General features: G+C 42.7%; 1 protein-coding gene across 1 annotated transcript in view; it reads right to left on the minus strand.

The window, feature by feature from the left end:
- LOC126272678 (zinc transporter ZIP3-like) overlaps positions 1-24,114 on the minus strand; it is a 462,003-nt gene that overhangs the window by 411,619 nt on the left and 26,270 nt on the right. The window lies entirely within an intron of this gene.

The raw sequence follows: 24,114 nt of genomic DNA on the forward strand, positions 1-24,114 counted from the left end.
CTCCTCCGTTCACATGTGAAACTGTTTGTCTACATTCGTGTGCACTGCTGAACTTACTTGTACAACCAGTGCCTTCCACGAACGCCCAAATTTCATTTCTTATGTCTGTCTCCTGTTTTTACCATCCATGTTTTCTATCTGTTATTCTGTGACCGAAGAGCTGCCCAAATAGGCCGCTGCCGGCCTACCTTTTGTAAGGTATTGATATAAAAGTAAAGGTAAAGAAAGAGACGAGAGAGGGGCACGGAGTTTGGGGATTGGCGGTAGCGTCGCGAGAAGAGGTGATCACGAGGTCCGAGTGCCGAAAGCCACGAGCTGCACAAGGAGGGCCTGAGCAGAGCGAAGATACCGCAGTACTTCAGCAGTGGTCAGTGTCGGCTGCAAACAGCAGGCCGACGTCCCGTCGGTTGGTTGGCAACATTCGTGTCGGACGCCCGCTCGTCGCCTGGCTGCCCTCTTCTACCTCTACATCACTCAGTAACCGCTGCGACGCGCCCTGGATCCATGGAGCTGTTCGCTGATAAAGGGGAGTAACATTCTGTAATCCTCGTGGCTATTTGTTTCATTGTCTACCTGCCCTCCTTATTATTTTCTGGTTTGTACTCGATCATTAATGTTCTAATTAATCAACTCTTGGTTTCGTAAATACAGCCGGAACAATTGTACTAAGGCACAGGTTGCCTAAACAAAAGAGGGACATTTTGGTTAGATTTAGATGTTAACCGGTTCAATTCTTTGATTATAATTGCATTTCTCAGTCATTAGTTATAATCTGGACAGCCTTTTGCACTAAGCTGTTTGTTTCTGTGTTTGAAAGACCGCGTCATTATTGGTGTATTTTAGCTGCATCTTGTGGTGTCGCCGAGTTCTCTTGTAGTAAGTGTTCACAAATAATGTTTTATGGCGTTCCTTCAGAGCGGTCTTAATAACTGGCAATCAGTTTAACTCTGAAAGTATTAACAGCCATCTGTCAGCAGGACTTTAGTCAAAATAAAATTGTCAGAAGAACGGGTTGTGATCCAGTCGCACCTTGGTTGCCGACTGCAATTAAGAGGTTTGCTGCTTTGAAGTACGCCTTATCATCGTCATATTGTTTGCTAAGCTGTTTAACTTTTAAGCGCAGATGCGCATGTTAACCCTGAACCTTTCGACAGTCAGCTTTTAAATTAAAAGTTAAGCCGTCTGTTTTGAGTACCTGAGTCACTCTTGTAATCAATGGTGTTTATATAGTTTTCATGTTTTGCAGAAGAGTATTTAATAAGGCAGACTGTGTCAACCGCGCTAGTGAACGCCGCCGTTTCACCCGATAACTGGCGGGTTGCAAGTCTGGTCGTATTGTAGTCATTGTCATATCGCTTGCTGTTTTGTAGTACAGCACTTCAGATTTCTTTTGCAAAGATTAAAGCTTATTTAGCTTAAGGTTTAAGGTCGAAAGAATTTTGCAAATTTGTTCATTTTGTTACAGAAGATTTTAAGGTTAAATGCTTCGATTATCTGTAAAACACAGTTTATATATTGTTAAATAAACAGGTTGTGTGAAAAGAAAGTTATATTGGTGGGCTTCCCTTCTACGTTTTCCTTAATCCAGTAAGTACCACGTATCACTAGTGGCCAGACCAATCGAAAAGTTTTCATGAAAACCACTACCTCACTGACGTGTTCTGAAAGACAGGGCTCCATCGTTGAAGGTAACAATCAGCACAAAAGAAGGTGCAGGAAACGTTATTCACAAGAATAACGACCAAACCTTCCACCACCACAAACTTATCTTCAAGTCTATGATTGTTTTCCGGACAGGAAAAAGTAAACGTCGAGTAACCACCAAACAAAGCGCTATTCCAGTGTTTCAGTACATGGAAACCATGAAGCAGTCAGAAATAATGTCTCCATCTCAACAAATTGCTACAGCGGATGTCCAGGTTCTAAATACGCGGCTGTTAGCCGCTACGGTCATAGACTGTCCCTGATGCAGACTTTTGTACCCCCTGCCCCTCCAAATCAATGACTGTTACTCTCACTATGTCGCCGTCAGCGTCAGTGACTAGATACCCGACAATGTTTCAATTCTACGCATTTTTTCGAACAATTGGCTACCCATGTTAAGTTGAGTGAACGAAGAACGGTAAGCAGAAACCCGTTGCTAGAGTCCGCTTCCACAGACCGTGGGCGGCTAACAGCTCTCTTACACAAGGCCGGCTTCGTGGGAGACAGTTGCGGTCACAGTAGCACCTCCACTTCAATGACAGGATAAAAAAAAAAACTGTAGATTTCCGGGGCCGCTGGGAGACTGCCAACGTGGAAAATCAGCCGGGTAGCGGACACTGCCGTACTTTTATCAAAGGAAGCTTAGGCTCACGCAATGAATTCCGTAGCAGTCGCTGCAAGCTGCTATTCGCTATCATAGCTTATTACAGGTGTGACACATAGCCTAATAATCTCGCAAACTGCCAGGAAGTTTCATATCAGCTCACACTACGGTACAGAGTGAAAATTTCAGTCTGGAAACGTCCCAGAGGCTGTGGCTAAGTCATGTCTCCGCGATATCCTTTCTTCAGGAGTGCTAGTTCTGCAAGGTTCGCAGGAGAGCTTCTGTGAAGTTGGGAAGGTAGGAGACGAGGTACTGGCAGAATTAAGACTGTGTGGACGGGTCGTGTGTCGTGCTTGGATAGCTCAGATGATAGAGCACTAGCCCGCGAAAGGCAAAGGTCCCGAGTTCGAGTCTCGGTCCGGCATACAGTTTTAATTTGCCAGGAAGTTTAAGAATAGTAGATGTTATTCCTTGATGTAACATATGTCCTATTATCTTGCTTGCAACGTGATCTTCTCCTCGCTGACCACGCAGAGAAACTCCACATTTCTTATCGTTCCAGCCTACCTAATTTTCAATATCCTTCGCTACCACATAATCCCAAACGCTTCGATTCTACTTCCGATTTTCCCATAGTCCAGGATGATGTGCTGCAAATGTACGTTCCCATCAGTTTCTTCCTCCGATTAATGCTGATGTTTGATACTACTATACTACTTTTAGCAAGGACTGACCTTCCTGCCTGTGTTAATCTGCTTATTATGTTCCCACTGCATCACCTGCCTTGTGGTATTTTGCTTCCTAAGTAGCAGAAACCATTCATTTCCTCTCCTTCAACTTTGATACTAAGTTTGTCACTCTTCTCAGTTCTGCTACCCCTCACCTTTTTCGTCTTTCATCGTTTGTACTCCAGTCCGTAGTGTGTGCTTATTCCAGTTGACAATTCCTGTGCTTTTTCTTCACTTTCACAAGGATTAGCAATTCTTCTTCACTTTCACCGAGATTAGAAATATCATCAGCAAACCCTTATCACTGATGCCATGAATTTGAATCTCACTCCTGAACCTCATTTTATTTCCGTCATTGGTTGCTGACTGTGCAGTTTGAACAGTAGGGACGAAAGACTGCATCCTTGTACCGGGTTGCCTAATTAAAGTGCACCTACTCACAGAAGTCCAGTGTGAGCTTTAAGTATCGTATGACAATGAAATTTGGTAGATATAGTAATACGTTAATGTGGAACCGATTTACACTGTAAAGAATTAATTGCAGTTAGTTCTATTATAAGCACCCGGTATTAAACTGTTTTTAATCCTAGTGCTTGGTTCTTAGTCTTTCATTCTTATTTTTATCTCCTGATTCTTGTACAAAATAAACGTCACATGTTTTTCCTTGTAGCTTTACATCTGTTTTCCTGAAAATTTTGGATATCATGCACCATTTTAAATTGCCAAACACTTTTTTATGGGTCGATAAATTCTGTGATCGAATAAGGCATAACTGATAGACAACATTCTTTCACAATTTCTGAAATTATTGGGGGATGTGACAATCAAACAACTGTTCAACATGGTGTATAGAACCTACGAGTCTGGAGACGTTCTATCAGACTTTCGGAGAAATATCATCTACACAATCTCGTGGCAGCTGGGGCAGGTAAGTGAGAGAACTATCGCACAGTGAGATTAAAAGCTCATGCACCCAAGTTGCTGAAAAGAATAATATACAGAAGAGTGCAAAAGAATATTGCAAATCTGTTAGATGATCTTGACTCTGGGAAAGCTAAAGGTACCAAGCAGGCAGCTCTGACGCTGCGTTTCAAAATGGAAACAAGACATGCGATAAATCAAGACACGTTGGTAGGATTTGTCTAGTTAAATAAAATCATTTTACAGTGCAAATTGGTGCAAGATATTTGAAATACTGAGACAAATAGGGGTAAGCTACAAGGCAAAAACGATAATACACAATATGTGCGAAAACCGAGAGGGAAATGTAAGAATGGAAGAAGAAACGAAATGCTCTGATGAAAACGGGTTCGTGGTGGAAGGATATCAATGATAATAATCTGCTGATGACATTGCTATCCTCAGGGAAATTGAGGAAGAATTACAGGACGCCTTAAATGGAATAAAAATCTTATAAATAGAGAATATCGATTGAGAGGGAAGAGAAGGGAAATGAAAGTAATGAAGAACAGAGAAATGAGACTAGCGATAAACTTCAAAACTAAGGACCACGACGTAGACGGATTTAAGGAATTCTTCTAACTTGGAAGCAAAATAACACACGAAGGTCGAAGTGAGGAGGATATAAAAGCCAAATTAGCACAGACGAAGAGGTTATTTCTGGCCGAGAGAAGTCTACTATTCCCAAAAATCTGACTTCATGCGGAGAAGAAATTTATGTGAGCGTACGTTTGGAGCGCAACATTGTATGGTAACAAAACATTTGGCATGGGTCAACCGGAAAACAAGAGAATCGAAGCGTCTGAGATGTGGCGCTACAGAAGAATGCTGAAAATTAGGTCGGCTGGTAAGATATAGGCTGGGGAGATTCGCCGCAGAATCGACAAAACAGGAACGTATGGAAAACACTGACAAGAAGAAGGGGCAGCGTGATAGCATGTGTGCTAAGACATCAGGGAATATTTTCCGTGGTACTAGCGTGACATGTAGAGAGTAAAATACCATAGAGGAAGACAGATGTTGGAATATATCCAACAAACAATTAAGAATGCAGAGTGCAAGTACTGCTTCGGGAAGAAGACTTTTGCACGAGAGTGGAATTTACGACGGGCCACATCAAACCAGCCATAAAACTGACGAATGAGGAATGCTCTACGAACTTCCCTTGCTTGCATTATCAAAGCACACCGTCAGAACGGCCTCTCTGGTGCCTTTACTTTACGTGAAGTCGAACTGATCGTTATCTAAGAGATCCTCAGTTTTCTTTTCCGTTCTTCTCTATGTTATCTTCGCCTGCAGCTTTAATTCATGAACTCTCTTGTTGACTGTGCGATGACTCAACACCTTTGTGCCATTTCTGTCTTCTGAAAAATGTGGGCGATAGTTTTCAAAAGTGTGATGATCTGTATCCAGTCTCTTAAATTCTACAAAAAACAGAAAGAAATCATTTGAATCCCACTTCCCCTAACGATTTCAGAAATTCCGAACGAATTTGACCTATGGTTGTCACCTAATTTGACCACATGTGTTCCAAAGTTTTGTAAAACTTTGATCATTAAACTAGATCAGTAATATCTTCCATATCAACTTCCATTTCCTCTTTTACCACATGAGACGGTTTCTTTTCCTAATTGAGACCTTCAGTGTACTCTTTGCTCCTACCTACACCCTCTCTCTCTTTCAACAATGGAATTCTTGTTGCATTCTTGGTTGACACATTTCTTCTGACTTCACCGAGGGTTATTTTGACTGCGTTATATACTGACTCTGTCTCCCCTACAACCAATACTTTCCCGACTTCTTCGAAATTTTCTTGCAACCATTTCGGCTTTGCTTTCCTGGAATTCCTGATTCCTTCAGCTGTATTTGAAAGTGTCTGAAGCAACTTAGGTCTCTTTTTAGAAATGAAGTGGAACTTGCATTCCCTTTGAAGAGTAAGTTACGATTAATCTCAGGTCTGCGACAGCTTCAAAGTTCGTCTTCTCGGAGGTATTTTCTGGTTTACTTCATAATCTTGCGCTTCTTTCCCGTAGTTAGTTGTCTGATTTCTGTTTCTCTTAACTTTGAAAGCCCCATTCGTCGAAAGCTCTGCACTGCCAGTTTTGTATGTGATCTAAGGAGCTTTTGCCATTACGTCGTTCAGACGCGGCAAGAAGTGGTAAATAAGGCGGGATGGAAGTAAAATAATCTTCTGGAACATAACTGAGGTTCTTAACAAAGGTAATAAAAATAAAATATTATGTTTCTTCGTCTGAAGGCTCTTTCTATATTCCTGGAGAGATCAGATGAAAGGTATAACTAAAGTAAATCTTCTGAATATAATCTTACCATTGAAGTTAATATCTTCGGGGTTATTAGGCCGCATCATATGTCCTCTAAAATGGTCGACGTTTCGACCCCTCTGCTGGGATCTTCCTCAGGATCTTCCGGTACCCACTACTCCAGCAGTCGTGGACACCAGAAGATCATGACGAAGATCCCAGCCAAGTGGTTGAAACGTCGCTCATTTTGGAGGAAATATGACGCGGCTTAATGATCCAGAAGATTTTAACTTTAGTGACAACGGCCGCGAAAGTCTGCAGACTTGATAAATCTTAACATGTTTCTGCTAATCCAGGCCATTGTTACATATTCACATTCTTATGTTAAAGTATGAATAACGAAGTTTTGAAAACGTTCTTGCTGTATGTGCTGCCTCATGAATCATAAAATATTTTTAAGTGGCAGCTTTGTTTCTAATTTATAGTTCACGAGGTATTCACGTAGCCAGCCACGACTATGAGTGCTTTGTGCTGGGATATAAACTCGTCTGGATAGAATACATTCTATGTAGATATTGTGGTTTTCGACTTCCTGTTGATGACGATTAGTGTTTTTCGTGCCCAGTTAGTGCGCTCGCTGCAAACAAAGGTATGTCCCACCGTTTTAGTCCACAATATGGATCAGACTTATACAGTTTATTTTCCTTTAGAACTTCCTCATTGACAACAATATACCATGCAGATTATGCGTCTGATGTGAATATATTTTTGTTTATGTTCTTCCAGATTTTTTTATTGTTTTATTGGATATTTCAGCTGCATGGGGTTTTGTAGTGGTCCAGTAGCCAGTGAGATGTGTAAGTTGGAAGTGGCGTGCCGGTGAGGGGCTCGTAGTAGATGAGTTATTTCCGCATAATATGTACGAACATATGCCAGTTGGGCATTACTGTGTCACACTGGCGCCCTGTGGTTTTGAGGGGCTAAGACGGTAAAAAGGTATCTGATCATGACTGCGTGGTCGCTGTAACGTTTTAGAAGTCTGTTTTACAAAACTTGCAGTGCACTGTGAACAGACATCCTTAACGCGTAAACAGCCATCGGTTGAGCCAAAGTCATTGTTTGAAGTGAAAGTTTGAGTATGTTGCCTCTCCACCCACACCATCATATGGTAGTCAAAATCTTGTCTGCGATGTCAGAAAGGAATCTGTTGTGCAGTCTCGTGTGGCACATCGTGCGGAAGACAGAAGTATTGATAAACAGCGCTCTTCGCAAACCATTTAATGTCCGGTTTGTGTGCTCTTTCAGTGTGATTCTTAACACATTGAGCTTATGCTCCCACATAAAATTATTCAGGTCATGTGAACCCGCCGTGAAGATCATTCCTAGCCGGTTTACCTTGTCAGTTCTTTGTAGGCAGGATGTTTCCATATGATCGCTAGTGGTGGGTTCGGTGGGCTAAATCTTGGACTGATGTTTAACTTCGCGCCGTAAGCATTGGCATATGCCGTAAAAAATCCTCTAACTGTATCGATCTCTTGGTTCCTATTGGCAAGACTGTTATATCGTCCGCATATGCGTGTGACAACGTTCTGATATTAAAAACATAAAATCCGTTTAGATTTAAGTCCAGTTATAAAGGTAGCCGTTCCAAAAAAGTGGTTCAAGTGGCTCTGAGCACTATGGGACTTAACTGCTTAGGTCATCAGTCCCCTGGAACTTAGAACTACTTAAACCTAACTGACCTAAGGACATCACACACATCCATGCCCGAGGCAGGATTCGAACCTGCGACCGTAGCAGTCACGCGGTTCCAGACTGTAGCGCCTAGAACCGCTCGGCCACTCCGGCCGGCTAGGCGTTCCACGACTATGTTATAGAGAGTTACAGATAAAGGGCAATCTTAGGGAACAGATTGGTTGATCGGCACGAGGTTCGTTAACTGACCATTGGTACCTATTGTGGATTTCGTTCGGATTAAGCCATTTTGTATCAGATGTGAGAACCGAGCATTAAAAACCCATGCCACGCATCACACCTAACAAAAATTGGTCCCGAATCCTGTCAAAAGGTATGTTAAAGTCTGAAAACAGAATTGCATTTTGACACTTGTACGACCAATGAGAAGTCAGGGCCGAGCAGCAGACAGTAGGTCAGAGTCCCTCATCGTCGTGCTTCGTGTCTTTTTTGGGCTGACCACGATCAGACCTTCAGTAAATTCTGCCGGAAGGCCATCGCCAGCCAATAGTTCGTTACGCATTATAGTAAGTTCGTGGCCAATAACGTTCCAAAATCTTGCACAAAACTCGACTGGTAAGCCACGTGCTCCGGCTGCTTTGTTGCGTGGAGATTCCGTAATTGTTTTAATTTCTCCTTCCGAGATGTTTTCGAGAAGCCCTTCGTTATCTTCGGGAGTGACTGTGGGTTCTGTATTGGATGGGAAGGCTTTCTCCATAGTCAGGTCTGCCACTGATTCAGAATAGAGACCCGTTTAGTACCATACAATACGTTGCTTAATTGTGCTTTGGTCATCGTAGCTATTTCCTTCGTCATCGCGAAGGTATTCCTGGAAGGATTTCCTGTTTGCCTCTTTTGGCTTGCCTTATCAAATAAAGCACTGCGTCTTCAGGCCACAAGTGACCCATCGGGACCATCCGACCGCCGTATCTTCCTCAGTTGAGGATGCTGATAGGAGAGGCGTGCGGTCAGAACGCCGCTCTCCCAGTCGTTATGATGGTTTTCTTTGGCCGGAGCCGCTACTATTCGGTCGAGTAGCTCCTCATTTGGCATCACGAGACTGAGTGCACCTCGAAAAATGACAACAGCGCATGGCGGCCTGGATGGTCAACCATCCAAGTGCCGGCCACGCGCGACAGCGCTTAACTTCGGTGATCTCACAGGACCCACTGTGGCAAGGCCGTTCCCGTCTTATCATATAGTATACCGAATATCATGTAGTATACCGAGATATCGCTCGTTTTTGTCTTTCAATCACTGCCGTGCCAGAGCAGTAATTTTCGCGATGTGTTATTCTCAAAGACTATTTGCCGGCAAATTCACTGGTTCATTGCACAAGTCACGTAGACACAGGAAGTAGTATTCCAGCGTCTGTTTCCGCCCGTAGACTTTTTTTCGGTCCAAATAAAACACCTTGCTCTGCTTGACTGGCTCTGGAGGCACCATGCCCATGTCTCTGTGATTGCTTGGTGCAGTTCCTCGTCATCTAGGCGCGACCGGTTTGAGGTGACCTCGCTTCAAGTACAGTTATTGTTTGATGTGTTGAGCCGTGATGAGATAGGCACAATTATCCGAAAAAGTATTTGGCCATATCTCGTTAATCACACTGTCCAGAAAATCTTTAGTGGATAAAATCCTGCCTAGCCTGCTTGTGCATTTGCTACTGGCGCAAGTGTAGCCTGTAGAGCGTGTCCGTCAAGTCTAATCCGGTAGTTAATACACTGAATTCTTCATAGAAATTAAAATTAGGCCATTTATCTTCCTTATTCAAAACCAAATTAAAATTTCTTTCTAAAATTACGTTGATTCGAATGTCCATTAGTAGATTCACTATTTTCTCATGAAACAAACCGCTTCTGCGTCGTTTGCCTATAGAGTCAGTTGGGACATATATATTTACTAAGAGCTTTTGCCGCCGGCCGCGGTGGCCGTGCCGTTCTAGGCACTTCAGTCTGGAACCGCGTGACTGCTACGGTCGCAGGTTCGAATCCTGCCTCAGGCAGGGATGTGTGTGATGTCCTTAGGTTAGTTAGGTTTAAGTAGTTCTAAGTTCTAGGGAACTGATGACCTCAGATGTTGAGTCTCATAGTGCTCAGAACCATTTGAACCATTTTGAACCAAGAGCTTTTGCCGCAGTCTCTTTGCCACTTTTGAATATAGATTGTGCTTGCGCGTATGACCACCTTGTACGTCATAATTGCCTCCTGATCCAGTCCCATGTTTATGATAACATTTTATCCAGAGATGTTGGCGATCTTAAATGTGACTACCTGCTGAAGCTTAGCTACGTCGACATCAGCTGCGTACAAATAATCCAGTGCTCACTCGACCTTGACGTCGGATTTAGTTCTATTAATATTAATAGCAGCTATATTACTTGCATGCATGAATGTGAGGCGGCTACACTCGTTGAGACTGCTGCCACCAACGTCACATGAACACTCAGTGTTTCAAAGTACTGTGGTTCAGAGTACGACCAACGTCCGTCTGCTCGCAGGTCTGTGTACGGTGTATTGTATGCCTGTAATCCTCAGTCATCATCCTGGAATTGTTGTTCGTCTGATCCGTCCATCTGTTACTTGTATTGTCGCTAGAGATAGCCACATCGAGGTATTATCTACCGCCGGCCGCGGTGGTCTCGCGGTTAAGGCGCTCAGTCCGGAACCGCCTGACTGCTACGGTCGCAGGTTCGAATCCTGCCTCGGGCATGGATGTGTGTGATGTCCTTAGGTTAGTTAGGTTTAAGTAGTTCTAAGTTCTAGGGGACTGATGACCACAGATGTTAAGTCCCATAGTGCTCAGAGCCATTTGAACCATTTTTATTATCTACCGACGCGACAAGTCCAGGTGGTCCCGTGATTTCGACCGTGGCAGATCTTCGTGTAGCGACGGCGGATCTGCTAGCATCTGTGGGTGTGTTGTTATTCTTCAGTGAGTCGATCTTGGAGTAGCTGTTTGATTCGCGGGCATCCTCTCAGATCTTCTGTGGAGTCGCAAATGACGCTCCTCCTTTCGTTAAACTGATTTTAACATTCCTGATACCACTGTCAACGTGAAAGTGTTTGCATCCTCGCGGAATCTCGACTGTTATTTATAAATCGCTGCCGCAATGGGATGGGGTCTGGCGAATGTATTCGAATTCCATTTCAGTTGGAACATTAAATACTCGAACTGATCGAAAACCTAACCCAGGACAGCAGATTTTAACACTGACAACTTCACCATACAATTCTGAAATTTCGTGGACCCGCTTGTGAGCTCTGTTATTAGAACACAAGTTGGTTGTTTGTTAGTTTTGCACAAACAGCATCAAGTCTATATTCGGTGTCCACAAATTCCTCTTCTTCAGAAACAGTTTTGTTGCCAGCGTCAGTCTACAGGCGAAACACCCTCAGACGTCAAGAAGAATGTAATAGTTCGTTCCAAGAAAAGCGCGTGTAACAGGTGTGAATTTTAACGATCTATCAGTTTAAGAAGTCATGGCCGCAAAATACTAACACGGTTCTTTACAGGAGAATGGAAAAACTGATGGAAGCTGACCTTGGGGACGGTATGTTTAGATACCAGAGAACTGTAGGAACTCGCGAGGCAGTATCAAGTCTAAGAAGATAGGTTGAGGCAAACATACGTTTATAGCATCTGTAGACTTTGAGAAAGCTTTTGACAGTGTTGACTGGAATACTCTCATTGAAATTATGGAGTTTGCAGAGATAAAATACAGGAAGCGAAAGGATATTTAAAACTTGTACAGAAACCAGACGGCAGCTGTAAGAGTCGAGGGACATGAAAGGAAAGTAAAGAGGCGAGGGAAATGAAAGGAAAGCGGCGGTTGAGATGGGATTGAGACATGTTTGTAGCCTATGTTCGATGTTATTCATCCCGTACACTGAGCAAGCAGTAAAACGGAGAAAAATTTGGAGTTTTAACTGAAGTCCAGGGAAAAGAAATAAAAACTTTGAGGTTTGCCGACGACATTGTAATTCTGTCAGAAACAACAAAGTACTTGGCAGAACAGTTGAACGGAATGGAGGATATAAGATGAACGTCAATAAAAGCAAAACAAGAATAATGGAACATAGTCGAATTAAATCAGGTGATGTTGAAATCAAAATAAATGACAATGGCCGAAGTGGACAGCATATCAAATGTAGACAGGCAATGACAAGAAAATAGTTTCTGAAGAAGAGACATTTGTTAACAGCGAATGTAGATTCAGTGTCACGCAGTCTTTTCTGAAGATATTTGTCTTTAGTGTAGTCGTGTATGGAAGCGAAAAACGGACGATGAACAGTTTAGACAAGAACAGAGTAGAAGGTTTTGAAATGAGGTGTTACAGAAGACTTTATGGGTAGATCATGTAACTAATGAGGATGTACTGGGGAGACTGGACGTTTGTGCCATATCTTGACCAAAGAAGGGATCGGTTGACTGGACACAGTCTGAGGCTTCAAGGGATCACCAATTTAGTATTGGAAGGAAGTTAGGGCGTAAAAATCGAATGGTTCAAATGGCTCTGAGCACTATGCGACTTAACTTCTGAGGTCATCAGTCGCCTAGAACTTAGAACTAATAAAACCTAACTAACCTAAGGCCATCACACATCCATTCCCGAGACAGGATTCGAACCTGCGACCGTAGCGGTCACGCGGTTCCAGACTGAAGCGCCTAGAACCGCTTGGCCACAATGGCCGGCGCGTAAAAATCATAGAGGGTGACAAGAGATGAATACAGTAAGCAGATTCAAAACGATGCAGCTGCAACTGTTCGATACTAATATTCGCCAGTTTCGCTTATTCGTACAGCCTCCACTCTCCAAACCCTACCGCATGCGGTGGAAATAATGTGATCCGAATAACCACCGATTAGCTTACTGACCCCAATAGAAGATTTTACGCTGTCAGCTGTTGATAATTATTGCACGTCACTCCCACTCCATTGCTAGAGGTGAAAGGAGGACTTAGAGACAAGGAATCGAGGAAGCCACAGACGTTACGCAGTTGATGGGTAACGAAATGAAACGAGGACATGGAGACAAGGAATCGAGGAAGCCACGGACATTACGCAGTTGATGGGTAACGAAATATATAACAGACAATCATGAATTGCAGTAAACAACGGCGAGTCGTGTAAAACTACTCGATTAAAATTCCTTTGTCCGGATTTACGCCTGGATTTACACCTTACCGTCATTTCCAACCCTTCATTTGCTATAGCTCTGTTTAAGTCGGAAAGGTGTGGTCCCCAAACAATTGGCATTTACAATGAGGCGCGGCTCACAATGGAGCTCATTGTCACCTCAAAACAAGAGATGCACGAGCCACTGCCTCACAAGTCGTCAGCCATTCACGAGAATACCGCAAGAGACAAGCCTGTTGAACTGGAGGGCAGTTATTAGTCTGAAGGCACCTCAGCTATCCAGTGCAATCAAGAGGGCTTTCATAACAATCGGACCCGCCTCCACAAACTACACTGAGCAGTTACCGTGGCAAGAGCATGCCGTTTATTACGGCTGAATCTTAAAAGTAAATTAAGAATAAAAAAGGTCTCGCGGTCTTTATAGAGAAAAATCACGGTGCCAGGCAGTTTTTATCTGAATGGTTAAGCACGAGTGCAAAATCCGACAATAACGTTGGATCTGCCACATTTACTGGGGAATGCAACTGTTTTCTTTGTCCTGACAATTCCACTTATGACTTTGCAGTGCTTGTAACTAAGTCTTACGATATAATTATAGCAGGATAAATAGACGACAATAATTACAGCTGCTCTAGCTCAACCAGTTTGTGGAACCTCATGACATGAGGTAAGGAGCTGCGTAAAAAGATTTGAACTCTGGATTGAGCTGTTTGTTAATGTTCGGTGAAATGTTTGAGCGGAGCGAAAACAAGACTTCGTAGAAATTACGCATTGGATTTTGGTTTGGATTTTCATGAGCAAATGAAGGGTGGACAATAGACAAAAGGGGTATCGAAGCGTGAGGTACAGTTCTGAAAAGAAAGATTTATTGCTTGAAAGTAAGCAGGGTAATTTATAAAAGTTCCATTAGCGATTATAGGGAAATTTTGTCCGAATCTTCATAGCCCCAATATTAGGAGTCGGAAACAGATAAATGGATAACAAATTCAACAGCGTGAGGTATATTTTTGAAAAAAAAAAGAGTTTAATTTATTGAAAGTAATCAGAATAATTAAGAAACACTTAATTTTGTGATGTACTAAATAGTTTGTCCTTTAACTCTGTGGATATCGTTTCCATTTTGTCGTTCCGATTTCCGAGGCTATTCAGAAGTATACCAGTGGTATTAATCTTTTTCCTGGCCGCATTACGAGAGGGCTATATGAACTGTATAAAATTGCACAGCAACATAATTTAAGCAACTCCAAGGCCCATAACCATTAAGATGTATTCATATGAGAAAACGAAATTATTGAACGAGTTTACACCTTCAGATTCTAGGATTGTGACAAACCATATCTGGCGGAGCAGATATTGAAAAAAAGGCTGAGAGACTCAGTATGTTGTGTGGAACCATGAAAAGAACGCTCAACGGAATAATTAGAAAGCATACCACGCAAAAATTTTATAATTATGACAGTTTCCTGTTGATTATAAGGAAATGAAACTTGGACTACCAACTCTTGAACACAAAGCAGACTCCAAGCAGCTGAGGTAAGAATTTTGAGAACGGTCTACCGAGTAACAAGACGAGACAAATTAAAAAATGAGACCACCCTGAACAATGAAGGAATTTACATTCAAAGGTTAAGGAAGATAGAAGAGCATGGAACGAACATGTAGAAAGAATGGATGATGAACGAATTCTTAAACTACTGCTACAGTGCATCGCTAAACGAACAGGGGATATTTGTAGACCCATGAGAAGATGGATGGATGAAGAAGTCGCAGTGGACCAACTGGTCTAATGCTTGAGGAAGAAGAAAAAGAACAAGAAGAAGACAAATACTTAGTAATTCGAGTGAAAATTTTTGTCTGAGTTTTCATAGCCAAACGTAAACTGGTGAATGGACAAATGGGGTATCAAAATGATCAGTGTGAGGTGTACAAATGGAAAAAAAACTTGTAGAATGATTTGTCTAAAGATAAGAAACAAAATGAATTACAGAAACATTTGCTGTATATGATTTCGAACATCATTCAAAGGCCTGTGAATGTCTATCTAATGTATTTTATTTATTATTTTTAGACAAATCGTTTCCAAAATCATTTTACCATGTTTTTTTGAACTTTTTTTCTTAAGGCTACCCTATTTAACATGCAAATTGTTATTTCTGTCTACAAAATATTTGTTTTTGTCAATAATCTCCCTATTCGTTAGAACCGTAGTTCGTTATTCCGCTGTTCAAACAGCATAGCCTGTGATTACTTGTACCCCGCTCCTACTGCTCCTGTCACCATCTTTCAAGAGAGACAAATGGTGAACCCAGTTCGGCGGTCATGGTTTACCTTTTCCGACGGCCTCAACCATTTGTCAACAAATTGATCCAGTGCCTCTTCTCTGATGATCAGGTAGTAGACGGAACGTTAAATACTAATTTTTCACCCTTCTTCTTACCCCATAAGCGACTTAGTCGACGGCTGACTAGGAAACTGAGACTCAATAAAAAGACGCACAAGTAATGAGACATCTGAAATGTGGGATTAAGTGAAGAATAAAAATTTAAATAACCTTCAGAACTGAAAAAAATTTCTTTGGAAATTAGGAAAAAACACAGTTTCCTTTTCATAAAGAATGTTGAAACTTCTACAAACCGTAACCTTTCAGAATAAACAATTATAGAACGGCAATGGATGAGAATTATGCTCTACAGTGCGCCACCGTGTCGATGGCAACAGCAGCAGAGAATTATTTCACACAAACAAATAAGTTTTCCACAAACCTGTTTTTTTACGCACGAAGAAATTACTATGCTTCTGTTTTACTCACTGAATAAATCTCTTGCAAATGTCCTTTTAATAACTGCCTTAGAATCTAAACCTTGCCTTGAAATATTGGAATCCACTTCATGAGCCTACATTTTTAAGGTGTATTTAAATTCCCAAACACGAACGAGAACAAAGGGTATTGTGTTACACTCGTAGGCTTTCGCTTAATGCATTTCGAGTTGAAATGTACAAACTATAGTTCAGATTAAAACTATTTTTAATGAATAATAGAATGATATTACCGATGTAATCAATATACCGACCACCGATCATGGGAGATCTTTTGGCAGTTCTTTAATAGTTTGTTGATCCAACTACCAGTCCGCTGTTTGTACCTTTAAGCCACAGTCGAAAGAAATGAAGCAGCAAATTTTCAGAATCAGTATTCGAGAGCAGATTCAGGAGGTTGCCTCCATACCAGTACACGTCCATTCACTCGATACAATTTGAAACGAGACTCGTCGGGCCAGGTAACATGTCTTCAGTCATCAACAGTCCGATGTCGCTGTTGAATGGTCCAGGCGAGGCGTACACGAGTGGGCCTTCGGCTCCGAAAGCCCATATTGATGATGTTTCATTGAACAGTTGGCACACAGACACTTTTTGATGGCCCAGCAGTGAAATTTGAAGCAATTTTCGGGAGGGTTGCACTTGTGTCGTGTTGAACGATTCTCTTTAGTTGTCGTTCGTCCCATTCTAGCAGAATCTTTCTCTGGCCACAGTGATGTCGGAGATTTGATGATTTACGGGTTGCTGATATTCACGGTACAATCGTGAAACGTTCGCACGGGAAAATCCCAACTTCATCGCTACCTCGGAGATATCGTGTCCCGTCGCTTGTGTGACGACTGTAACATCACGTTCAAACTCGCTTAAGTCTCGATAACCTGGCGTTATGGCATTAATAAGCCATGTAACAACAGCGCCAGACACTTGTTGTCTTATATAGGCATTGCCGACCGCAGCGACGTATTCATCCTGTTTACATATGTCTGTATTTGAACACTATGCCTATACCAGTTTCTTTGGCGCTTCAACGTATATATGTACAATACTGGCCATTAAAATCGCTTCACCACGAAGATGACGTGCTACAGACGAGAAATTTAACCGACTGGAAGATGATGCTGTCATATGCAAATGATTAGCCTCTCAGAGCATTCACACAATGTTGGCGCTGCTGGCAACACCTACAACGTGCTGACATGAGGAAAGTTTCCAACCGATTTCTCATTCTCAAACAGCAGTTTACCGGCGTTGCCTGGTGAAACGTTGCTGTGATGCCTCGTGTAATGAGGAGAAATGCGTACCATCACGTTTCCGCCGTTGACAAAGGTCGGATTGTAGCCCATCGCGATTGCTGTTTATCGTATCGCGTTGCTCGAGATCAAATGACTGTTAGCAGAATATGGAATCGGTGGGTTTAGGAGGGTAATACGGAACGCCGTGCTGGATCCCAACGGCCTCGTATCACTAGCAGTCGAGATGACAGGCATTTTATCCGCATGGCTGTAACGGATCATGTAGCCACATATCGATACTTGAGTCAACAGATGGGGACGTTTGCAAGAGAACAAACATCTGCACGAACAGTTCGACGACGTTCGAAGCAGCATGGACTATCTGCTCGGAGACCATGGCTGCGGTTACCCTTGACGGTACATCACAGACAGGAGCGCCTACGATGGTTTACTCAACGACGAACCTGGATGCACGAATTGTAAAACGTCATTTTTTCGGATGAATCCAGGTTCTGTTTACAGCATCATGATGGTCGCATCCGTGTTTGGCGACATTGCGGTGGACGTACATTTGAAGCGTGTATTCGTCATCGCCATACTGGCGTATCACCCGGCGTGATGGTATCTGGTGCCATTGGTTACATGCTTAGGTCATCTCTTGTTCGCATTGACGGCACTTTGAACAGTGGACGTTACATTTCAGATGTGTTACGGTCCGTGGCTCTACCTTTCATTCGATTCCTGCGAAACCCTACATTTCAGCAGGATAATGCACGACCGCATGTTGCAGGTCCTGAACGGGCCTTTCTGGATACACAAAATGTTCGACTGATGCCCTGGCCAGCACATTCTCCAGATCTCTCAGCAATTGAAAACGTCTGGTCAATATAGGCCGAGCAACCGGCTCGTCACAATACGCCAGTAACTACTCTTGATGAACTGTGGTATCGTGTTGAAGCTGCATGGGCAGCAGGACCTGTACACGCCATCCGAGCTCTGTTTGACTCAATACCCAGGCGTATCAAGGCCGTTATTACGGCCAGAGGTGGTTGTTCTGGGTACTGATTTCTGAGGATCTATGCACCCAAATTGCGTGAAAATGTAATCACATGTCAGTTCTAGTATAACATATTTGTCCAATGAATACCCGTTTATCATCTGCATTTCTTCTTTGTGTAGCAATTTTAATGGCCAGTAGTGTATTTACGACTTTTTACGACTTGTTACGGCTCAGCTTGTTGTCTTACATAGTTCTCCACTCTAGTGTGGCTAGCAAAAATCTCTTCAAATTTGTATAACTACTGTGATCTACATTTATTTGAATAGTCGAATCGTGATCTTGTCCTCGTTCTACCACTTTTATTCCTTCTCCCCACTCCTCGCTCCCCAAGGCTTCCTTTTGTTGCCAAATTGACTATTCCTTGATGGGTCAGAATGTGTCTCATAAAATTATCTCTTCTTTTAATCACTCTATATCATTAAGATACTTTCTTTCGGACTCGGTTCGGTATCTCTTCGTTAATCACTATATCTTATCTGCAGAATCTTTCTGTAGCTTCACATTTCAGAAACTTGTGTTTTCTTCACGTCTATTGTGTTTATCGCCCTTCTTTCACTTGCATATAAGGCTACACTCCAGGCCTGTATTGTTAGAGAAAACGCCTCTTAAAACTTATATGTGTATTTTCTATTAAGATATTCTGAATAGTTTCCTTGCATTTTAGGCTCTCTTTTTTCTGTCCTCGTCAGTAATTTTCCAAACAGCAAGTGTCGGCTACTAGTTTTAGTTTCTCATTTCATAATGTAATTCCCTCTCCTAAATTAAGCAAATTACAGTCGATTTAGTCAATCCTGCTGGGTGATACCTCGTGTCGATAATAAACTGCGCAAGCCTAAGTTCAAAAAAATTAAATAAATATCAGTGCTGTTAGATTCGAACAGGATGAAATAAAACCAAAAGTCTTTACAGTACAACCCTGTAGGGCACGGCCTATAGTGAAGGGAGATCAGATCAACGCTCTCCCGGCCAATGATATAGGTTTTGAAGCTGGGGCAATTTTATTCCCTTCCTGTGTTTGTCCCCAAAAGCTGACTGAACCTCGTAACAAATACTGTTGTGGATCGAGCCTGCATCCTTCGTGTGGCTGAGGGTTCGCGTAAATTACAATGAAATGAACACCCTTAGCTGCTTACAGGCATTGACATACGTCAACGGGGACAGATGAAAATGTGTGCCCCGACTGGGACTTGAACCCGGGATCTCCTGCTCTATCCATCTGAGCCACCGAGGACACAGAGGACAGTGCGACCACAGGGATTTATCTCTTTCACGCCTCCTGCGAAACCCACATTCTCACCGTATTGTCCCGCACTACATTCGTAGAGCCCCCGCCCATTATACTCATTACTCGCGGCGCGTTGCCGATTTCCGTAAGAGTTCGGACACTGTTTGTGCATTCGCACAGAAGAAGAAGAAGATGGTCAAGTGGCCGAAAGAACAGATAACATCGGTGACCATGCAGCTCGTTAGAATGAAATTACAATGAAATGAACACCCTTAGCTGCTTGCAGGCGTGTAAATTTCTCAACCGCGTAAACAAACCTATAATTGTACCAGCCGTGAGAAGCTCTTCAGGCTGGAATATGTGTTTAAAACACCAGAGAGGCTGTTCGACGGTTTGTATGGTCGAGCTGACATTTAGGACATTTTCCAATATAAACGTGTACTCCGGTTGTGAGCCGGCCGCGGTGGTCTCGCAGTTCTAGGCGCTCAGTCCGGAACCGCGCGACTGCTACGGTCGCAGGTTCGAATCCTGCCTCGGGCATGGATGTGTGTGATGTCCTGAGGTTAGTTAAGTTTAAGTATTTCTACGTTCTAGGCGACTGATGACCACAGATGTTAAGTCCCATAGTGCTCAGAGCCATTTGAACCATCCGGTTGTGAGAGAGCAATATAACACACCATTATTATTTTTTGGTTTACTTATGTTGAGCCGCAACGGGTGTTCTATGTTAATAGATTAGAGAAGATAAACTTTTTTCCGAGATTGCTAATAATCACCTTTATTCTTGATAACCAGTTTTGCTAAACAATGTTACCATCATCAGATCTCGCCGGACAGGCTACTGCATATTTCCTAAAATAGCAGTAAAAGTTTCGGTTCGTGTGAGTTGGTAGGTATGTAACAAACCAGAAGACTAATGCATCGGTATGTCAAAATTAAAACAACTATATACACAGTTATTCACCACAGACATATATCTTACGTGAATCACGATCGAGCATATCAGTGCAGCCACAGCGCATTGATGTGCTCTATTGTGAGTGACTTAAGACAGACGTATGTGGTGAATAACAGTGTATATGGTTGTTTTAATTTTGACATGCCCACGCACCAGTCTTCCAGTCTGCTATGCACCTCCCTACTCATGTGAAAGAGCACTTTTACTAAAATTTTAAGAAACATGCAATAATGTGTCCGTCAAGATCTGATGATGGTAAGATTGATTACCGAAACCGATTAGCTTGAATAAAGGCTATTATTAATGAACTTAGCCAAGAAGTTTATCTTCTCTGATCCATTATTATTATCTGTACTAGACTGGGTTTATTTTAGATCATCCTCATATAAATCGTAAGACTTTGTTCAAGAGGTGAGATAATATTGGGTTCAATTTCTTTTGCCTTACATATGATTGCTGGCAAGACCTACTGTAATACTACACTTTACAATAAATAAATGGTCCTTCCAATGTGATTTTCTACTCAGAAACTGTTATGATGTATATGTATAACGGCTTTGGAGCATGTCTGAGAAATTCAGCTGGCCTTTTAGCTTCTAAATTATCCTCATAAGCCACAGTACAGTGCATTAAGTACCTTTCTTAATGGCTCTAGGGACTATTCTTTTTGTAGATGACCACAATCTATTTTCGATAGCTGAAAGTTCAAGGGACCTCGATAAATATTCGAATATTGGGAGTTCAGTTTAACGAAAGTTTGAATGATCTCTTGATCATTCAAACTTTCGTTAAACTGAGCTCTCAATGTAGCTGAGAAAAAAAATGGTACTATGATTTCAATAACAACTGTACTTCTTTATAATGAGAAACAGAACGTAACAAAGAGACCTAAAGTTAAAGTACGTTGACTTTTCATTAGTTTTATCATTTTTTGTTGATTTTAACATTTCAGATTAAAATAAAGTTGTGTTTTAATGATTTCGCCAATTTTTATTTATTTTGACATTGCATAAGAAAGGCATGTGCAAATTTACGACAGTACGTAAGAAAACTCCGATTTTATTCTACAAAGAAATCAGTGCTCTTTTGCTGCCTTAGTGACCTACAGCTTTCTCCGTCACGTACATTATCGTCTATAATCAAAGCTGAAACTACATCATCATCTACTTCCTTTATAAAGGCATACAAGCATAACGTTTCTGGTGGCGACTTTTGTTCAAAATGGTTCCAATGGCTCTGAGCACTAAGGAACTTAACATCTGAGGTCATCAGACCCCTATAACTTAGAACTACTTAAACTTAACTAACCCAAAGACATCACCCTCATCCATGCCCGAGGCAGAATTCGAACTTGCGACCATAGTGGTCGCGCGTTTCCTGACTGGAGCGCCTAGAACCACTCGGCCACTCCGGCCGGCTCTTTTGGAGTAACATGCCTAATATTCTCTCCTTCTTCTTCTTTTTCTCTCCATCATCTCCATTTTTATCACACTAAGCTGACAATGATTTAGTTAGGACACTGCAGACTTCCATATTATCGTAAAAATGTACGAATCATCAACTGTCGCGTTTTTTCCTGCACCCAGAAAACTATCCCAAGTACATGGAAGTAGTGGAAATGCATTCATACAAATGAAGACAACACTGCTGCTAGAATTTCAATCATTTCATCGATGATGTCACAGGCCATCTATCCTACGTAAATATTGGTAGGTAATTCAAAACAGCCAACTCTGCAACAAGGTTTTACCTCACTCCTGTGACGCCACAACTCGGAATCCATCTGCCCAGAGCGTAAATTAGCGAAAAATTCAAAACATCCAAGTTGGGCAATTGTCCTGATGGTGGTACGCACAAGATGACGGAAGTCTGTGACTTGTGCTAAGTGTAGATTACAATATGGCTGACCTGGCATGATGAGTGTAGCCTGTGTGGTTGCCACGTTGCTTGCACTAAGTATACAATTCAAGACAGAGGACTTGAGGATGTGGGTGCAATCTGCATGGCTGTCAGATTTTCTGGGCTTTCTCCAGGCTTATTACACCAGAATACAATGTGGTGGATCAGGAAATTTTGAAAATTTGTGGTAAGTTCATTCGGGACCAAAACTGTTGAGGTCATCCGTGCCTAGGCTTACACACTAATGAATCTAACTTACGCAAAGGATAACACACACACCCATGCCCGAGGGAGGATTCGAACCTCCGACAGGGCGATCTGGGAGATACGGGTTCAAGCTGAGTGATTGTCAGGTTTCATGCATTTAAATTAGAATACTATGTGGAGAATGGTGGGTAATTTGCCATCTAACTTAAGTTTACAACCTTGTGCTGTTTAAAATTTATGAGGGGGTGACAGGAATAACTGCATCTTTATTTAACCACCAACTTGGGAGGATCCCTTCCGCATGGGTTGTAAAGTTTGTGAATGCCATGCTGCACTGTGCCTCTGTTTGTCTGCACCGATGGGAGCACGCCAAGCCCACTGTGCCATGTAGGGTTATGAGCATTGACTCTTGCTGTTGCAGTGCACAGCAAGTCACTGTACATGGGCCTATGTACTTGGAGTGCAACTGAGTGTTGATGCATGTGAGTTTAAAGATTTTGCCAGCAAATTGAATGTTAAAACCAATTTCGGGCTTTGAGCCGGTCGTCGTTTAGTTCATTGCACGATGATTCGATTGGGCACCTGACAGCTATCTTCATGTGAGGCATCAAAGACTGACAAAGACTTGCTCCCTTCCGCCCCATATAGCGCGCTGCGAGTATCCTGCGCATGCGTCAGAATTCAAGTTGACAGATGCGGCATACCTCAAGGAAACAGTGCCCCCATTGGTGGAACCGCGAAACGCAGCTGCCCTCTGTGTTACCGCTCTCCGCGGCCGTTGGCGCACTCTATCGCCTGAGATTAGAACAAATGGTGGAGCTAATGGGATTCCACGCACTGTTCAACTGGTAGCAGCTATCACGGTTCATCGGATTTTTCGCCAAGAGTATTTCCGCAAATTCATTAATAATAGAAACAAGAAAAGATGTGACTGTTGTCAGTATCACAGTTCTATCGTACTCCACTCAATGTCCCATCGAAATACGGTGTCAGACAGTAGTGTAGTCTTCCTTCTTCTTCTTTCGCTTGCTCCTTTGTCGCGCAGTTTTCGCAGGGTCGGCGTGGTTACAATGGATGTGGCAAGGTTAATATAAAGTGGTGGCTGGATGCCCTTACTGCCGCCACCCCATAGCCCTGGGACAGAATCAATGTACCCCAGCTGTCTGCATCTAGTGTAAACCATGAAATAGTGCGAACATGTCAGTGGGTCGTGTAACTGAGGCGGCATGTGAAGACCAGCCCAGTATTCACCTAGGGGGACGTGGAAAACCGCCTAAAAACCACATACAGGCTGGCCGGCACACCAGTCCACGTCGTTAATCCGCCGGGCGGATTGGATCCGGGGCCGGCGCTCCTAATCGAGTCCAGGAAGCAGCGCATTAGCGCCCTCGGCTAATCTGGTGGGTCAGACATTTGCGTACTCGCTTGCTTGCAAAACGTAGATGTTCAGTGCAGCGTTCTTTCACAGTGTGTGTGGTCTATCCTATGTAAGACATACTGAAAACGTATTTTGTGAACTCCGGCCTTCCACAGTAACAAATCGTCCTCCACCTACACCAAAAGGTCTGCAATCTTAGATGGGGGATGGA

The sequence above is a fragment of the Schistocerca gregaria genome, chromosome 5 (assembly GCF_023897955.1).
Source record: "Schistocerca gregaria isolate iqSchGreg1 chromosome 5, iqSchGreg1.2, whole genome shotgun sequence".
Taxonomy (NCBI): domain Eukaryota; kingdom Metazoa; phylum Arthropoda; class Insecta; order Orthoptera; family Acrididae; genus Schistocerca; species Schistocerca gregaria.